The following is a 14458-nucleotide window of genomic DNA, read 5'->3' on the forward strand; positions in this document are numbered from 1 at the left end:
AAAATTATATCTTAATTTAATCTAAGTAATAACTATTTTTAGATTGACACTGATGCTGAACTTCTAGAATACACACTACATTCAAATAATTTTTGAATCTTGTTAAATGCTTTCAAATGATGATGAGTACTTTGAACCCAATGCAATATAATGTTTCTAGTTTAGATGGTGATATGACAATGAAAGATAGGAAATTGTATTTTACTCTTTTTAACTACTGAATTCAAAAGAATTAAGTTGTCTAAAAGTAATGAGTTAAAATGAATATTTCCCTAAGTTAAAAGGAATAAAAGTAAACTGCATGAAAGTCTCTCTTTACATCTAAAAAGTAGAATTATTGATTTTCACATTTTAGTTAGAATATTGGATCAATATGTATTGGTTCCAACTGGACAGGACTTTTATAAATATTGATTTGATTAGTAACTAGCATTGTGGATACAGACAAGTCATTCAACCTCTCCAAACACTAAATTCTGTGTCTATAGAGTGAGATAGCAATTTCTTCCATCCATAATTGTTTCATGATGTAAGTATAAGGCATATGATGTGTTCATTATACCACTCAGTATATAAATATTAGTAATTATTATTACATTAAAAGAGAAACAGAAAAGTATAAGCTACATCTAAAATTATTTTTATTGATATGCAATTAAAATCGAGAAATATTTTTCCAAAAAAATCAATGTCTTCCCACTTCCACTGTTAATGTTCCCTTGATTCATCTGTGTATGGAGATTTTCATTAATGGAATAGAATTTGTTTTCGTACAAGATGGGATTGGGAGGGAGACAAACCATAAGTGACTCTTAATCTCACGAAACAAACTGAGGGTTGCCGGGGGGAGGGGGTTTGGGAGAAGGGGGTGGGATTATGGACATTGGGGAGGGTATGTGATTTGGTGAGTGCTGTGAAGTGTGTAAACCTGGTGATTCACAGACCTGTACCCCTGGGGATAAAAATATATGTTTATAAAAAATAAAAAATTAAAAAAAAAAATAAATAAATATTGAAAATAAAAAAAAAAAAAAGAATTTGTTTTCGTTTCTCACCTGTTTTCTGATTTTTATTAAAATCTTATCAGACAGTAAGAATATTTAGCTTATTCCCATATAGTATCATTTAAACATCCAAATATAAATCTACAAAGTTGCAATCAAATATAGAATACAGTATAGTTATCAACCTGTCTTTACTCCATCTAACTACTCCTTGGGGTTAAAAAAAGAAGCCTTAGATAAATCAGCTTGATTGTTCAGAATACTTCATCCATAGGGCAGTGGTGTCTTATTTCCTTTTCCAGTATAGATGAAAAATGTCTTAGGAATATTCTCTGGTTATTAGATAGCATTGTCCAGTGTGGCTGGGCTCAGAACCAAGAGAGACCACATATTCCCATTAGCCTCCCAAGGTTCATGTATTGGGTTGTATGTGTGCTGCATTCACCCACAGTGCCTTCAGGGCCATTGTATTCATTCTCAAATTACCTGTAAACTTCGGATCCAGAAATCTCAACATGAAAAAAAGAAGATATGGGTATGGAATGGGAAAAGAAAGGGAAAATCCTGCAGGACAAAGTGAAAGCCTTAAGTACTTCTGACTAAAGAGCTGAGAGGGAAAGCCACCCATACCTCTGATCCTATGTGAACACATGGTCATTTCTAACATATGTCGTTCAAAAGAGAATCAAGAAGCCAAGGAGAAATGGTGAATTGAAGGGTCATAGAGGAAAAGTGCAACTAATCTGGAATATTTTGTGGTGCTGCAGAGTTGTAAAGAGCTCAAAAAATAACAGAAACATGTCAGAAACATAAGGGGCTTTCAATAGCTAAATTTTGAATAGTGTGAACATCAAAATAATAATGGTAATCAATTTTTGTATTAAAAGAGAAAAACAATATGTGCCCCCTGTGGCAAATAAATAAATAAATAAAAGGAAGCTTTTCCTTATAATGTTAAAAGTATCCTCATAAAATCCTGTTTTGTAATCCTAGAGATAAATTGATTCAGGAAAAACAACCATCAGTGTATGCTAAAACTAAAAGAAAAAGTGTGATGGGGGATAGAATATTTATAGTTTCAGTGTATGTTATAACTGGTTGTTTGTTAATTATTAAAAAATGATAATTTTTCAATGAATTCAGTGAATTCAGATAATTTTCAGTGAAGCCGGACAAATAACACCTTACCCAAAATCACCGAAGTTAACATGACAAACTAACGTCATGTGTTTCCTGCTGCGATGCACTGAGACAGACAAGAAATCACTTGTGTATTTCTTACAGAAACAGAGAACCGGCATGTATCCATGAGGCAACACTGAGAAAAAAGTGAAATTAAGGAACATTCAATAAAACCAGTGACTACTAACTTGTAAAAAATGCCGATGTCTTGAGTGACAAAAGGTGATGAATCATCCCAGAATAAATAAGACTTAAGACACATGAAGGCTGCATTAGAAGAAAAATTTTATATAGGATTTTATTGGGACAATGAGCCAAATTTGAATACGGACAGTAAATTAAATAATAACATTTTAGCAATATAAAATATTTTATAGTAGTACTGTATATAAAAGAATGTCCTTTTTGAACAATACCTACAAGCTGATATATCTAGAGGTAAACATTCATGGTATCTTTAATTTACTCTGAAATTTTTCAGCAAAAATATGTATACACATACACAGAGGAAATGTGAAAAAAAGCTAACAACAGGTGAATAGGAATGAGGAAAATAAGGAAGTTCATTAAAGTATTCTTGCAACTTTTTAATTCAATTGTAATTTTTTTAAAAACTAAAAGTTCAAAGAAAGATTGAAAGAACAAAGGAATGAGGTACTTTTCATTCATCCTGAATTTACTATGGTACATTACCCAAGGGTGGGAGTGGAGTCTGTCAAACAAAGGGAAAATTATACATTTTTAATCATGGCATCATAAATGCCTCCTGTCCATCTCCCTAAAAGATGTGTTTTCAATAAAATGTTACTCATGTATATAGTTATTAAAATTTTCAAACATTTTGTCATTCTCCTGAACTCTATTTTACTATTAAAATAATAATAATTACTTTAAAAATGAGAGTGCAGAAGAATTTCCCTGAGAGTTTGTAAAAATGAACATTCCTAGCCACAATCCCCAGAAATTCTGACTCTGTAAATGTGCTCTGGGCACAAGCATCTGTATCATTAATAAGGACTCACTCCAGGCGATTCTGAAACACATCATCACAAACTACCTGGAGAGAGACGCTGAAGTGCTTTTGAGTTTCCTCCCAGTGGAAGCCAGCTGAGTCTCGCTTTTGCCTAGGAATAAGTGCAAGCAGTTAGCAGGAGACTGAAGAAAGGTTTTTTTCTGAAACCTAGAGAGCAGACATTCTGGACCAGAAAGGAAGAATCTATTTAATTTGGTTTTATTCTCTAGGACTCAACAATTAATTTCTTCTGCCCTAAACAAAACATTTTGAACATTATCCTTACTAATTCCTCATCGTCTTCTTTCTGTGGCTAGATATAAATGAGGGTTTAAAAGTGTGTACAAGATAAGCATTTATAGTCATTTCCTTTTTAGTGATTAAAATTATGGGGAAATTGCAAATAAGAAATACCTGTGAACCTGCCATTTAACTTCAAGTTATTGATATTTTTGTGATTGATTTCTTTTTTATCAAAAAATTCTTTCTGTTAAAGTTAAAATTCCTGGAGGCACCTGGGTGGCTCAGTCATTAAGCATCGGCCTTTGGCTCTGGTCATGATCCTGGGGTCCTGGGATGGAGCCTGCTTTCCCTCTCCCACTTCCCCTGCTTGTGTTCCTGCTCTTGCTGTCTCTTTCTCGATGTCAAATAAATAAATAAAATCTTTAAAAAGAAAAAAAAATAAAATTCCTATTGTTTGACATTCCAGGTCGCATTCCTAGTACTCCATTCCCATCCCCCAAGAGACAACCAGTGCTTGGGATGCAGTGTAAATACTTCTCTAGTTCATTTTCTTTACCTTTATGTATACATATATTCTCATATACAGAATATATCATTTAAAGTGTTTTCCCTATTTATATAAGTGATTTCAAATTTCATTCTAGTATTTGTGGCAGTCAAAATATTTTTAATCTATTCATGTTGGCAAAGAGAACTCTAGTTCAATGCATTTAAAATAAATTTATTTAAAATAAAATACAATTAAAAACATGCATTTGAAATAAATGTAGCTAAAAATGACCCACTGACATAAATCTAGCTTGAAAGAATGTGTATTGATTATCTCACAATTTCTGTGAGTCAGGAGGCAAGCCATGGCTAACCTGGTGCTTCCTCTGTTCAGAGGCCAGCTGTAATCTAGGAGCCATGAGGGCCAATGGATGCATCTAGAGATTGAGATTCTCTTCATGCTGACGTAGTTGTTGGCAGAATTCAGCTCCTTGCAGTTGGAGGGTAGAGGACAGCAGTTCCCTTCCACATGGCCCTGTCCACTGGCGGTTCACAACGAGACAGGGTAATTCTTCAAGGCCAGCACGTCTGTCTTCTGGTGTGTGTGCTAGTAAGCCTGAGTGTTATATACACAAACAGTCCTCTCTTGGCACAGTATTATGGGAATATACAAATGAGAGTCCAAGCTGAAACGATGCAGTGATCTGAACTATGAATGATAAATTACCATTTTCATTAATATTTTTCCATAACTTTAAAGATTTTGTCAAAACTTTTGTCAAGACATTAAAAAGTCTCTTAGAATAGATTAAAAATATAGAGAAAAATTAAAATAGTAAAACTAAAAATAGTTAGAACTGTAATTTCAAACAGTAGAAATATTCAGAATTAGTGTTTGATTTTTTTGTAAAACGAAAAGAAAACTTACCAAGAATTGTTTGAACAGTGCTTGTGTTCTTCTCATCCTATAATCTATTGTATGGAACAAGTGTCCTTTTCTGTGCCTTAGTGAAATGTCATAGTCTTTTCTAAGTTTGAGTCAGCTTCCAGAATTTTAACCTCTGTAGCTTCAATATCATGAGGTATCTCTAAAAGTTCCTTTATTTTTTTTTAAAGGTTTTATTTATTTATTTGACAGACAGAGAGAGATCACAGTAGGCCGAGAGGCAGGCAGAGAGAGAGGGAGAAGCAGGCTCCCTGCTGAGCAGAAAGCCCGATGTGGGACTTGATCCCAGGACCCTGAGATCATTACCTGAGCCAAAGGCAGAGGTTTAACCCACTGAGCCGCTCAGGCACCCCTAAAAGTTCCTTTAATATAAAGTGTTCTGCCAGTCTCTACTTCTGGAACTCGTCAATCATAACTTTCAATCATAACCACTTCCATCATTGGTGTCAATTAGTACACCTTCACTAAGTTCTTCCCTGTGAGTATGTAGAGTCTCTCCTTTATGGTCCTTTTGCAAGTCTGGATCTTCCTTCAAAAAGTTTTTAATTGGGTTGTGTTCGAAAAATGACATCCCATCAACATTCAATATTTGATAATCATTGTAATCACCTTAATCAATACTTAGAATCTGGTTGCAAATTTTACATTTGCATTCTTAATCAGTTCTAATAGCTTCACCATTGCTAATGTTAATCATGGTATTTGGCTTCTGAAACAATGAAACCAACCTCTGCTGGTAGTAGAACTTATCCTTCAGCTTCAGTTATCCTTTTCTCCTTCCCCTCCCCCTCCCCATTCCCTTCCTCTTCCCCTTCCCCTCCTCCTCCTCCTCCTCCTCCTTTCCAATGAGGCAACCAAATTCAATACTTGGGCCTGAATGCCAGACAAACTGAATGGGATTGTTACTATTATGATTACAGTCTAATCCATAAAGGAAGTAAGCAGTCTCGTTTCTAGTGTAATTTTAACTGGCAATAAATATTGAAAGAACTTTGTCTTTTAAAAATATTTTCATGGCACTTTTTCAATGTCAATGACATATCATTGAAAATGTACCTTCAGGGGACCTGGGTGGCTCTTTTGGTTAAGCGTCTGCCTTCAGGTTAGGTCATGATCCCAGACTCCCAGGATTAAGTCCCTCATTGGGCTCCTGGCTCCACAGGAAGTCTGCTTCTCTCTCTGGCTCGCTCCCCTCTCATGCTCTCTCTCACTGTCTCTGTTTCAAATAAATAAATATATATATTTTTAAGAACCTTCATTCAGAGGTAATTTCTGTCCTATTTTTATTTTACCATCTTTTTTCAAGTATTTTGGTCAAATCCAATTTTACTCCCAGTGTTTTCACTTTTCATTTGTTTACTTTCATCTTTGTTAGTCAACTCCCTCTATTAATGATCCATTTCTATACAATGCTACATGATTTACTGAAGGAGGAGCAGAAGACAATAAAACTATATGCTTTGCTATCTGTGCATGGAATGACTATCTAGTTATCAACAGACTTTGAAAGAAAGTCAGTGATGGCCACTGATCATGAAATGCGTCTGCTACTTACACAAAGATATGTAAACTAAAGAACAAGCTGCAAATTTTGATATTTTTTGCAATTAATCACAATGAATATACAGTAAACTATTTGGATTGTGTAGTTGGAGGTCTAGTGTCATTCACCTAAACTATAATAAATGAAATTTGTGCCTATTTCAGACTGTACATTATTACCTGATCGTAGGAATGAAAATCTATCACTTTACCATATTCTGTTGGTCAGACAGAGGTGATAGGTCCTGCTCACATCAAGGAAGGGAAATTATAAGCAGCATAATACCAGAGTAGGAGGCGGGAGGGATCATGGAGACCATCTTGGAATTCTGCCTACTATAGCATTTATAATTTTGATAGATTCTGCTTCATTCTGTAGCACCACACATTTTTAGCAGGAGAAAGTGAGGGTTCCTGCTTCTCCATAATTTCACTGAAACTTACGATTATCAGTTATTTATTTTTGCCAGTTCAATAATTGAAAAGCATGATCTTTGAATTTGCATTATCTTGACTGTCATTAAAATTTGGTATTTTTTATGTTTTTAGCCAATCTGTTTTCTCTTTTTTGAATTACTCATATTCATTGCTTATTTTCCTGTTGTTGATAGTTTTCATTTTGCTTCCTGAGGGTACTTTATATATTCTAGATAGTGATTCTTAGTATATTATATATGATGAAAACGTATCTCCTCAGACTGATCCCTAACTTTAATTTAACCATGTCTTTTATTGTATAGAGTTTTTAATTTGAATGCATTAAAATTTATCAATCTTTCCCTTTGTGCCATCTTTAAAAAATACTGCCCAAGCCCTAAGCCATTGTCATTATTTATTTTTTTTTTCACAAAAAAAACACCAGACTATAGAATTAACACTTGGTTGCTAAAGCATGAAAATTATTATAAGTGTGTCACAATAACTGCTTTGAATTCTAAATAGCCGAAGTTAAAATATAATATTAAAAGCAAATATAAAATTAGGAAGAGTTAAAACAAATCATTTCCTATATTAACTGCATTCTCCAAAAAAATAAATAAAGCATTCTGACAGCAATCTCTTCCAATAGGACATAGGCAGAAGATACCAAAGACAATTTCAGATTGAGCAGAAAAGGAATATGACTAAGATATCTTGGCAAATTTACACCCAAAGTCAAATGAAAAATGCCACTATTTATTTGAAAAATCTCAAATGCATTCAAATGGCAACATTATCATAAAAATTGTCCACTACAAGCTTAAAGCATCACTCTCAAGTTTGGCCTGGACAATTTCTTTCCTAGAATATGAACTCTGTTTTCTTTTCTTCTTTTCTTTTCCAAGTAGGTTAATACAAAAAAGCACTTCAGATAATAAGAAAGCCAAAGGATTGAGTCTTTTCATCAAAACATGAAATGGAAATGCTATGAAATTAAAGATAGAGATCTGTTTATTTGTATAGAGACAAATTAAAAATGCATCTGTAAAACAAAGCAGTCAGCTTTTTTTAGTTGGTGTTCATCTGAGTTAATCTAAGGCACATGGGATGCACGCGCGCGCGCATACACACACACACACACACACACTATATGAAATCTTCCCATTAAAAAGTAATTAGAAATGACTTTTAAAAATAGCCTCCCAAATACCCATTGTATGATTTCCGACAACTCCTTAATCTTACCAAGTTTTTGTTAAAACTGTCATTATACTAACTGGGTTGTGCTTCTTTTTTGTTTCTACTAAATGGTTCTAGGAGAAAAAATATTCTCCTGTTTTTAAAATAAGTTTAGCTTATTTAATATAATATTGTTTCACACCAAAAATATGTACAGCCTTAAAAATATATATATTTCTGTTACCTATGTGCTCCGTATCCACATGCAAAGAGAACGCTATAATGCAGTAAGAATCTCCACAAGAATCCTCTTAACAAATCCAAAGTCTAGATATCTGGTAATATAACCCGAGGCTGCAGAGTTTCTTCAGCCCACCCTACCTTCTTGTGGATTGCAGGGTAGTCCCTGTGGGCAATACATCAACATCTGAGAACTTGAATGGAAGTCTTAAAAGAAAAAAAAAAAATTCAGACATATAAACTTCAAAATCAACCTCCAGATGGTTTTAATGTATTTGAAAATTTCAGCCTCAGAAAGTCTCTGTAGGATTTTCTATTTTTTTAATTCTTTGGTCTAAGAAATGTTCAGTAGAGTGTTTTCTATTTGTTCTCTTCAAATCTCCCTTGTATTTTCATAACTACCATTTACTCATGACCATTTATTTTTTGAAATCTCATTAAATGACCAAAAGTGTAGGTGTTAGGACAGTTAGGTAGTCAGGACCAGGGTCCCTAACAAGTCTGGTCTATCTCTTTATTTTTTGAAGCAGTGTAACCAAGAACCTTGGGCACTAAAGGCAGAGAATCCCTGCAACCTACGAAGTCTTTTCTGAGGTGGAGTCTTGCGCAGCACTGAGAGACAGAAATGCCTGAGGAATGAAGAACTGCCACAGAATTACAATAGTGTAGGGAATTGAGACAAGCTCACTGTACATGCTCCTCTGCATCCATTTCCTCTCTTGGGGTGGAAGGCAACCTAAAGGGACTACATAGGAGGACCCCTAAACCCTCAGACTTCCAGTTACTTTGGGCTGATGGAAATCCCAGTAGAAGGTACAAGAGAGAAAAATGTGTTCAGGGTATTTGTCCCCTTGGCTCCCGTATAAAGTTGGACCAGAAGTCATTGCTCCTGGCAAGGTAGCCAAAGTATACTCTTCCCAGGTTCCTAGAACTGCTCTCGCTTCTAAAGGGCGATAACAGTTTGACAGGAGCTCTATGTTATTCCACTAACTTAATAGTTCCCCTACACTCACACTTTTGAAATAAATTGCTTTCTTGCAAATAAACTTACCTCAAATGTTCCTATTTAAAGTATGCTATGTTTTTATTAGGACTTGGGTTGCATTTACTATAACAAATTAATCTAATTAAATCAATGATTTTGTAGTCAAATTTTAGATAAAAGACACACACACACACACACACGCACACACACACACACATGCACAATTTTTCTAATCCAATCATTCCATGGCCACTAACAGTATGGCAACTATTTTGAGGCTTTCTTGACTTTACTTGGTGTCAAAAAAAGATCTTGAGAAATTCAGATCCTGTATGCCAGGTTGTGCCTATAATGTAGGAAGGATGCTGGGGTTCAGAGTTGATGGCAAAAAAGAATTCTTGAGATGTCTTTGGTGCAAAAAGGTAGCTTTATTAAAACATGGGGACGAGACCTGTGGGCAGAAAGAGCTGCACAGGGGTCATGATGAGTGGCGCCTTATATACTCTCAAGTTGGGAGAGGGTTAGGGATGGCGTAAGTCTCTAAGGAATTTTGGAAGCAAGGTTTCTAGGACTTTGAGGGGACTAGCTATTGTTGGGAAAAGGTCATTTAGTACTGTCCATTAAAACCTTAGCCATGACACCCTTCAGATGTATATAAGAGGGTCATATGCTTGAGGGATGATTGCCAACATATATTTTGGGAGGTAGAGATAAAGGAAATTCCCAAAGGTATTTTTATATGTTAAAGTATACTAAACAGGATTCTGGGGGTTGGGCTAAGATTGACTTTTGCCTTTAACAAAGTATTAACATCGAAGAAGCTGAGTTCCTAGAAGAATGTCACTCTGCCTGTTTCAAGGACTTGTGAAAGGGTTGTAAATAGTGAGGAAATTTAATTTTTCTTTTGCTTTTGTTTCTCATATCACCTGGACTAATAGCGTGGACTGAAGGAGCTCATGTTTTCTCATGCAGATTGTGAAGCAGGAAAGACAGAGCATTTGTTAGGAACTGAAATACTAGGGACTGGAAGAAATGGTTGAGTTGTGCTTAAATCATTCACCAGAGGAGCCACAGGGATAACCACCCTTGTAAAAGAGCAGCAGAGATGGCATAAGAAGGAGAGAAAAGATGGCTCTGAGATAAGGGAATGTTGTAGTGTTATAGGGACTCTACTGGTAGCAAGTGCTAATGAGAGTTCTGTGCAGTCTGACCTGAGGGTTCGATCACTAAGTGAGAAATTTATGTGGGCTATGGATCTATGGCTGGAAAAATGTCACCAAGGACTTCCTGAGCTGTCACAGTTCTGAGACAGTAGGAGGAAGAAGGTAAGAAGGTAACTGATGCTTTCTACACAGAAAAAGATAAGCCAGGTTTGATGGGAGGTTTACATGGGGAGCAGGAAATTGAAGGTCACCCTTGAAGTTCAGTCTTCTAAGGCAAGGGTCTCAGATGGAGGAGGATAAGCAGATACATTTGATCATGGACCTCATAACAGACTCTATTCTTGTCTTAAAATGTGCTAGATCCAGATAGAAAATGAGTATCATCTCCTAGATCCCATCCTTTCGGAATCCTATTTCTAGTATATTCATCACAATAGAACTCACTGACAGAGATGGGATCAAATATAGCTTAGCTCTTACTGGGGAGAGCCTGCAAGGGACAGGAGATGTGAACATTCTCCAGGTAGAAATCACCAGTGCAAGGTAAAACAAACAAACAAACAAACACACAAATGAAAAAATCTCTCCCAAAATTGTTCTCCCAGTTGAGTTGGACCACCCTCCTGGGAAAGGAAATTAAGGGTTGGATTATGGGAAGTCTTTGAGTCTTAAAATGGTAGAGACCTAAATACTATTCATAAATATCATGTTGTTTTCTCATTAACTCCTTTAAGAAAGGAACAAATATTAATATATCATATAAAAGAAGCTAAACACTATTCTAGGCACAAGGAGTTCAGCACTGTATACTACAGAGGAAAAAAGAAAAAGAAATCCCTGCCTCCTGGCACTAATAGTCTAGTGAAGAAAGAAAATAACAAGATCCATGAATCAGGTATAGAGTGTATTTTAACTGTGGTAAGTGCTCAAGAGAAAACTGTGAAGTGGTCTAAAGAATTTATATAAAGGTGGGAAATGGATCAACAGCTGGAGAAGAGGGAAACAAACATAGTGAGCAGGTTCGGAAGCCCTCAAAAGAAGTTTTACATTCCAGGAACAGCACAGGGGCCAGCGCAGCTGCAGTAGGGTGATCTAGAGAGAGCCCAGTACAAGGAGAGGTCAGGACGGACGCAGAGGGGACCTAGATGTGGTACGGCCACCCATCACAAGCACCTGGGCTTTTACATGTAGTGAGATGGGGCAATGCCAAAGGGGTGACTCCTTGAACAAGACCACTTGTTGAGAACACAGCCTTGAACAAGGCTGCTGTGTTGAGAACTGACTGAAGATCACCAAGGACTAAAGCAGGAGACCAGTGAGGGGGGTCACTGAAATAGCACAGCCGGAGACTTGGTGGCTTGGACAAGGGGTTAGGGTGTTAGTAATAGCGCGGGTTCCATTCTGGCTATGTTTTGGATGCAGAGACTGTAGGTTACAATGGCCCAGCCTCTGCCACACTTTCTCCTGCACCAAACAGAGACTCTTGCCCAATGTCTGAGTCATATCTGGTTGGAAAGCAGCTTATGGAGATTTGCTGAGGGTAGCTAATATACACTGGTTGAGGAGGAGGTATTTAATAGGAGGGAAACCATTATTCTTAAAGTTCATATACTCTCACGAGAATGATTTGCTTTCATCAAATTTGTATTTTCTTATGATGCTTAGGCATGCAGGAGGACAAAACCTATATAAATGTTTCAAAGGGGCTAGGGAGTGCTAATTATCAAGCATTTGTTTTGCCGAGTGCATGATTATTATCTGAGCAGAGAGCTAAGGCTAAGAGGATGAGAAGGCTGCAGGAATTTTAGCACTTGAAGGCATTATGCTGAGCATCTACGGGGTCCTCTGAAAATATGTCAGATCTGAGAAAAGCATTGGTTTCAAAACACAGGGAAAAAACTACATGGTCAAAAATAAATATTTAATTAAATTTTAATTAAATGTCTACAAATGCATAAACTTATGTCAACTTCATTAATTGTTAAAATTTGAATTCTAAAAAGAAGTCATGATATACGAGAACAATTTTAGGTTACATTTTCTCACTTTACAAGAGCCCATGAGTTATCATGATTAATACAGTAAAATTAGGGCCAATTATCATTTTATTATAAGTCAATTCTTGTTAAATAATTTCAAAAGCAAAGTTGTAACAAGTCTTTCAAAATTGTTTACTGCAAAAATTACCTAATGTGCTCTTTGCATATCCCATTAAGTCTGAGAAAGGGGAGATAAAGTGTTTAATGGAAGTCAGAAGTGGGTTTTGGGGCAAAACAGAGACATTGAATGGGGAACTTTATTAAATGTCTTCATTCCCCAGGGAGTCCCCAGTAAAAAGTCCAATATCTCATGGAGTTAGGATCCACCAAAATGCTGATCCTGCTTCAAGGTAGGATTGGAACAAGATCAGAAGCTGCCGAGGAGGAGAAAATTAAGTCTGGATAATGTTGAAATATGCCAAATGTTGACTCTGACCGTGTTTTAAATTAAACAGACTAAAAAGAATAAACACAGAGATCACTGTTTTGAAAAAATGTTGTAAACTGAAATTTTGGTTTTAGTTTGCAAAAGGTATGGATTCATTATGTTCAAGAATTTTTGTGGTATGTTTATAATTTGTAGATGTCTGGCAGAAAGGAAAATAAAGCTTACTGCTTTAAAAATGAACACAAACTCTTGGAAAAGGGAATAATTAAAATGAAGTATCCAGAATATTTTCCCTGGCCTTAAACAAAAGGAAAGCTACAAACCACAGCAGCATGTAACACTTCCATAACAAGGAAAGGGCTGAATATGCTGATCGGAGTAGTTCCAACGGTTAACAAGAGAGAGAAAAGAAATAAAAATAGCTTAAACAAAATTACTTCCAGCCATAAATTGTCATCTTATTAAAATGTAAGTTGCTGGGTGCTGTATGTATTAAATCACGAAAATAATGGGAAGATTTGTACCAAGATTTGTAGCCATTATGAGATAGTGATTAGAAATGTTGCCGTTTTTCAAGTTTGATGGCTTGAAATGCCAAACTTGAAATACCTCGCAATCCTATCTGCCACCTGAAATAAACCTCCCTCCCAATCCAAAGAAAATATAGTGAGGATCCATCTCTGTCTTTTTCTCTGTTGTCCAATTTGTTAATTCCTATTCATCACAAACTCCAAAAGATTCTCATTTTTATTTTTTGTCATTTTTCATCAAGTGAAATAAGGAATAGGTTTAATAATGTTCTCAGGTTCTTTTCCTCTTAATCCACAATTTCAGAATATAGTGATCTAACAAATCTCTTCTTCCTAAACCAGTTGCAAGAGGCTAAAAGCCCATTGAAATCTCTGGGCGGGGAGAACAGTGGAACATTCAAGAGCACTAGTTTGGGATGCAAATAGCACTTTGCTTCTTACTCACCAGCCTCCTTACTAACTTCCATAAGACTCAGTTCCTTAACTGGTAACCCAGAGGTTTTGTAAGAATTCTATCACTAGGTATATGGAAGATGTTGTTGAACTTAATGGTGTTAGAATTCCACAATAAATTCAATTAATCATGTCTAGTTCATTGGCTCATATGTTTAATAGGACACTATAAGAGAGAAACTTTCAAAATCAGTTATGCTTATTTTGGGAATATTTACTGTAAAAATTTTCCATTATGAAATTAATTTATCTATTCAGAATAAACTTTCTAATCAATAAGTATAACACACACCCATACTTTAGAGTATGTATTCAAGGCCACAGTACCTCCAACTTGAGGTTGGATGCGTTTGAAACCCCATTAGTTACCTGGCCGTCATGGATGTTTTTACTATTCCTAGGCTTACTGAGTGTCAGTCCTGTGCCAGGCCTCATCAGGGACAGGTCCCAAGTCTCCAGTGACTTTCAGTGGATAGTGTTAGTAGATCGATAAAAATGCAACCCAGCTTGGGGAGCAAGTCTCCTTGAGCTAGGAGTTGTTACAGTTGGTATAGCATAGAGTTACAGTCTCCAAACCTTGTTATTCCCTGACTGATCTGTCACCCTGGAGTTACTAAAATTGATTATAGTCAAACTAAGTAAC

Source organism: Mustela lutreola, chromosome 6, assembly GCF_030435805.1.
Source record: "Mustela lutreola isolate mMusLut2 chromosome 6, mMusLut2.pri, whole genome shotgun sequence".
Classification (NCBI taxonomy): Eukaryota; Metazoa; Chordata; class Mammalia; order Carnivora; family Mustelidae; genus Mustela; species Mustela lutreola.